The 6,156-nt window shown below is 46.7% G+C and overlaps 1 pseudogene; it reads right to left on the minus strand.

The window, feature by feature from the left end:
* Positions 1–5,658: 5,658 nt before the first annotated feature.
* Positions 5,659–5,766, minus strand: LOC143934643 (U2 spliceosomal RNA; annotated as a pseudogene).
* Between the last annotated feature and the right edge of the window lie 390 nt (positions 5,767–6,156).

Consider the following 6,156-nt stretch of genomic DNA (forward strand, 5'->3'; position numbering starts at 1 on the left):
CAGTCCTGAAAAGAACCTTTGTGGAACTAATAGTAACAGCTACTGATTAAACTGACCCTCACTGCCTCACACACTGCTTCCTGCCTGTCCCTATATAAACTGACAAAACAGAGGCTACTGGAACAATAATTGAAATAGCACTTTTGTGGACCTGATAGTAACAGCTAATGACTAAACTGGCTGTCCCTGCAGCACACACCGTCCTGTCCCTTTCTCTAAACTGACAAAAGACACTCTGCTGCAACAATCACTAGCACAGCACTGCCTATCCTGAACTACACCTAACACCCATACCAGTCCTGAAAAGAACTTTTGTGTACCAAATAGCTAGCGATTTGGGTCACTGTAATCTCTCCCTGCTCCACACAGCAACCTCTCCCTATAGTGACAGAAGAAAGAATGTAAAATGGCCGCCGGATCGGGTGTATTTTTAAGTTAGGGGGAATGTCCAAGTGTCCATGTGCTGTAATGTCTCAATTGACTGTCCTGTACCCCATGATGGATGTGTCATCATAGGTCAAAGTTCTTTTACACAGTAAACACGGAAGTCCGCCGGGCGAAAGGCGCCAATAGTCCGCCGAACGGGCGGGCCGCGAACAGCCGAAATTTGCTGCGAAACGACCGCCGGGCGAACCGTTCGGCCATCACTATTTATCAACACGGTCTATCTGTTGGAATATTGGTATCACGTGGGAAGTGTGTGTATTTAGATAGCGTGATTCTCAATTTAGGAATGGATCGGTTTCCTCTCTCCTGCCATTATATAATTACTCATATCTTACTGGCGGCTAGATAACTCATCGCAACGGGGTGGAAATCTGACAAAATACCAAACCCGTCAGAGGCTGTCAAGGCTGTTTTCTTACATCATAAATATGAAGCTATGCTTGCCTACAAACAAGGTATGAGGAATATTTTTGATGCACATTGTAAAATGTGGATCTATTAAACTGGCATGCTATATTGTCTATTTGTGTTTATGATAGCTACAGTATATTGACATCAGATATTGGACCTACATTCTTGTATTTCCTTTGTACATGTTGCACTTTCTTGTATCTCCTCATGTTGTACTCTTTTTTTATTTTTTATTTTATGTGATGTTTGTACTTCTTTGTATTCCCTAACATTAAAATTGATAAAAAAAGAATGGAAAAAAAAATGAAATGATATGCACCTGTCAAACAGGTGCGGAAAAATTTGTCTTTGGGTGTCAGTGGTGCCTTCTCACCGTAACCCTATGGAGATACTCTTGATGAAAGCAAGAAGTGGCCTTGCTGTCAAAAATTACAATGATATGCACGTGTCAAACAGGTGTGGAGAAATTGGTCTTAATGCATTCTATTATAAGTAACAAAGCATCCAGCAGCATTGAATGCCCATTTGGAAAACATGCTGGATGCTGGGCAGCCCAGCAGCTCAATTGCATACTGCTCAAGTTCTGGCCAGTGGTCTATTCTCATGATCCAGTAACCCAGCTGATCATCAACCGGAAAGCTCTCCATCTCTGTTTTCGCCCCTAGATTATTGTCTGCCAAATTTTGAAGACGCTGCTGATGGGATGTGAAAGCTGACAGCCCTGGGTGGTGAGGACTAAAATAATTGTGAAATGCATCACTGCCTTCTCCACCGCTCTTCTCTTGCCCAACAGAAGTGTCAAAACTACATTTTCAACGATACTGCAACTTACTAGAGTTGGAAAAAGCTTTCGATAAACTCCTCTTTAAGGTTTTCTCAAGAGATTTCATCTTCTGTACCCTCTGTGGGGATGGGATGAGTTCTGAGACTTTCCCCCTGTAACAGTGGTCAATGAGGGTTGCCAACCAATAGAGATCCTTCTCCTTTATGTCACATATTCTTGGGTCCTTTCGCAGGCTTTAAAGCATGAGGGAGCCCATGCACTGCAAGTCTGCGGGGCATGAGAAGCAGATTCCTCTGGGTCACTGATGATTATATTATCTGGAACTGCCTCCTCCCAGCCACGTACTATTCCCAAGGGTTCTGAGGATAAAAAAACATCTCTTATTGTTTAACGTATGTCTTCCTTTTCTCCAATGCCTCCAAAAATGCCAGAATCCACCTCCTCCCTTTCCTCTTGTGTGTTCTGTGGTGCAAAAAAAAGAATCTGCACTCTGCTCTTCCTTGAGTGCCCTGTCCATAATGCCATGCAGATTCTGCTCCAGCAGGAACACAACAGGGATTGTGTCACTGATGCATGCATTGTCACAGCTCACCATCCTTGTGGCCTTCTCAAATGGTGACAGTACAGTGCATTCATCCTTTATGAGCAGCCATTGGCGTGGAGAAAAAAAGCAGAACTGACCTGAGCCTGTCATTGTGCCATAATCACACAGGTACTCTTTGATTGACCTCTGCTGCAGTTGCTGCAGCATTGCCCAAGTCAAGTTCCACCTTGTGGGCATGTCACAAATCAGACAGTTTATGGGCAGGTGGAATTCCCGCTAAATTTCAGCCAACTAAGCACTGGCTGTGTATGACTGCCTAAAATGGCTACAGATTCTGCTAGCCTGCTTTAGCAGATCTTCCAACCCTGGGTACCTATTTAAGAAATGCCGCACCACCAAATTTAAGACATGTGCCACGCACGTGTCAACTTTCTCTGTCTAAAGGCAGACAGGAGGTTTGTGTCATTATCGCACACGACCATTCCTGGCTCCAGATAGCGTGGTTTGAACCACCTCTGAGCCAACCCCTGCAGACCTGCAATAATCTCTGCTACAGTGTGGTTCCTGTCCACTAGACACACCAGCTGAAGCACTGCATGGCACATTTTAGCCTGACTCATTGAATAGCCCCTTGAGCAATTAGGGGGCACTGGTGGTTCATAGGACAATTCAGCAGAGGAGGACATGGAGGAGGAGAAGGAGGAAGAAGCGTGGGTAGAGCTGACAAATCTTGCATCATCACCACTATCTGTATGAAGACGTGGTGGCACAAGAAGCTGCAGCACTGAGCCCTGTCCTGCATCCTTCTGAGTTGCAAGCAGAGTTACCCAGTGTGCTGTGAAAAAAAATATATCATTCCTGACCGTGCTTGCTGGACCATGTGTCAGCAGTATTTTGGACTTTGCAGCTGACTTCCTTGCCCAATGATGCCATAACATTGCTTTCCACATGATGGTACAGAGCTGGAGCTGGAATGGCCTTGCGTGAAAAGAAATAGTGACTAGGAACCTGCCATTGTGGTACAGTACATTCTGCAAATTCACAGAAGGGTGTAGAATTCACTAGACAGAAAGGCAGAAGTTGTAGAGCCAGCAGCTGTGACAAGCTTGCATTTAGACACTGAGCATGTGGGAGGCAGTGACTGTATTTTTTTCCGCTGCAGCAGATTGGGCAGAAAAATTTGCCAGCTACAGTCTACAGCTGGTGGTGTGCTACAGGCAGATGTGCTGCAAGGACCTGGGACACCCTGCACTATACCATCATCCCTGTCAGTGGAGGCTGCTGAGAGGTCATGAGGTATAGCAGGGGCAGACTGAGGTGAGTAAGGAGGAGGAACAGAATTAGATCCCTTTTATATGGCTTTCAGGTGCTCTTGCCAACAGGCTGAGTGGTTGGAGTTTAAATGCCTTGTCAAGCATGTGGTACCCAAAGGCTGGTGTTTTTGCCATGCTTGATGTGCTTCAGAACAAAGTTTGCAAATTGCAACAGTGCGATTAGCTGCTCATGTGCTTAAAAAGGCCCAGATAGCTGAGCTGTGGGAAGTGGACCGGGAGATAACAGAAATGCTTTGTGGCCCGTCCCCTTCCTTATTTGTTCTCTTGCTAGCTCTGTGAGAGCAGGTGTGAGAGCTGGAGATGCTGCTGGTTATACATTTCCATATGTCAGGTCTGAGCTTATACCCACAGTGGTCTTCTCATCCCTTGTGACAGCTGACTGCTTGATTGGTGATCCACATCCACCTGTGTGCAGCTTGCAAGATACTTTTATGTAAATGTATCTGAATAAAATGTAACTTGCTTTTACTATCACACTGACCCAGGTGCCCTCTTTCTGCTGCTTTTGTTTGTCTGAGGGAACTCCAATTTCCTGCTGAGGAGCTGCCAGTGACTGCGTGTGCAATCCCCATCCACCGTCCTGTGGACTTCTCCTTGATATCCCTTACTACTATGGACTGTATGGACTAATTCTTATTAAATTATTCTGGGTATATCTTGTTGTTACCCCCCTCCCTGTTATTGATCCAATATATAGCTGCCAGTGAGCGCTGCCTCACACACTACCTGACGGTTATGTGTGATATATTTCTCTTCCATGATGGCTGGCTCATTGGGGTTGTGACTCACCCTCAATTTCCTCCTCTGTTCTATCCAGCACCCAAGTCACATCAGTGACCTCATCATCATCTCCTCCATCATAATTATCACTGGAGACAACTTGAGGGAACATGACTGCTAATTTGTGTACCGGTGTTCTTCCCTCTCTGTAGGCTCATGTCCCTACCTTCCTCAACCTCAGAAATAACCAACATATGAATCAAGTAATGGCTGTGCATTGTCAAGGAGCAAGTGGCTGAAGCTTTGTTTAAATAACTCCTCCTTGTTTCTATTGAAAGCCTGTGGCGTGCAAAACACACTCAAAAACTTCACCCGGTGCATAAAAAATTTGCACACACATAAAGAGTGACACAAAAAAGTGCAAACGGGTACACAAGCCTTTTAAAATCAGAGGTCCTTGTCCTGAATCCCCCGGGGCATTAGGCTCCTGACAGGGACAAGGACACTTAAAACTTGGTCTTTCTGTCCGAAACCAGGCAGACCCCGTTCTTTGGAAGGTCTGCCGAAACAGACCCACCCAAATACTAGTTGAGGCTCCCCTGAATGGAGACCCGAACCCTAAGGAAGAGGGCGAACTAAGCCAAAAGGCCATGTCCACCCCCTCCCCAGACTTTTAGGACAGGCCCTGGGACCTGTGACCCTACTCATCACACGTGCAAAGTGACAAAACAAAGACGTGACGCAACACACAAGAAATAAATAAATAATGTGGGGAAAGGATAGTGGAGAGGAGAGTGAAAGAGTGGCTATTGTGTAAAACAATGACCAGGCCCTCCAGCCAGGAATAAAAAATTCCTCTGGCCCCAGCCAAAAGGCCCAGCCCAAGAGGCAGGTGCTAAAAAAGCGTGCTATTGGTGCAGTGACCGTGGTGACTAAAATCAACGTGACCCTCACTCACGGTGATCTTAAGACACCCCTGGACTGCCACTCCAGGGGCACATACTACAAAGGCTTTCAAGACCGCCCTGACCCACGGTCCAGACCACAGTAGCCCCCACCCCAGGAAGGAAGGCTTGAAGATCAAGAAGCTTGGTGAGAGCCCTTTGCCATCAGGCTCCACCGTCACTCCCATCACTCCTACCTAATTATATTCGGGAAGTACTAACCGCTCCTCCCCCACAGAATAGAGAGGAGCCGTATTCCCTCCCGAAAGACTGTCCAGGGCTAGAACTACCCCAATCCAGGCCAGAAGGCCAGGTACTTGACCCTCTGGGTCAGACCAATAGCAGCACCCATCCTCACCAGAAGCACCCTTCCAGACGGCTCAGACTCGACCATGCATAGGCCCCCAGTTTACTGTCAGGTGGCACGACATGGCCCCTACCGAAACCATCCTTCCAAATACTAATTACGCCATTGGAGAGTGCTGACCAAACCCTCTCTATTAGGGATGGAACAGCACCTCCTTTGGCAACTGATAAGAACAGATACTACACTTGATCTTAGCCAAAAGGCCGAGAAGCGATTAAATAACTCCTCCATGCTTGATACTGGGGCTATGGCAGGAATAGCTGTAGACAAGGAGGCAGGTTTAGCCATTCTGGCAGCTGCAGTGGACTGGGCACTAGTCTCTGCTTGGGTGACATAGAATGAGGAGGATGAGAATGATTTAGTAAGTCAATCCACCACCTCCTGTGCATGCTGTGGCTAGATAGCATGGGCAACATTGCTAAACAGGGGAAATCATGCCTTGCGTCTGACCACATACACCTTTGCCTGTGTACACATACGCTGCTGGCCCCCTCACAGTGCCAAAGGAACATCTGCCTCTCCTTGTTGGCCTACCAGACAAGATGGGGGGTGCTTATTAACAAAATGTAATAAAGATGTGAAAATGTGTACGTGGATGCACTTTA

The sequence above is a fragment of the Lithobates pipiens genome, unplaced genomic scaffold (genome assembly GCF_037356315.1).
Source record: "Lithobates pipiens isolate NorthernLeopardFrog02 unplaced genomic scaffold, aLitPip1_a1.2 Scaffold_27, whole genome shotgun sequence".
Taxonomy (NCBI): domain Eukaryota; kingdom Metazoa; phylum Chordata; class Amphibia; order Anura; family Ranidae; genus Lithobates; species Lithobates pipiens.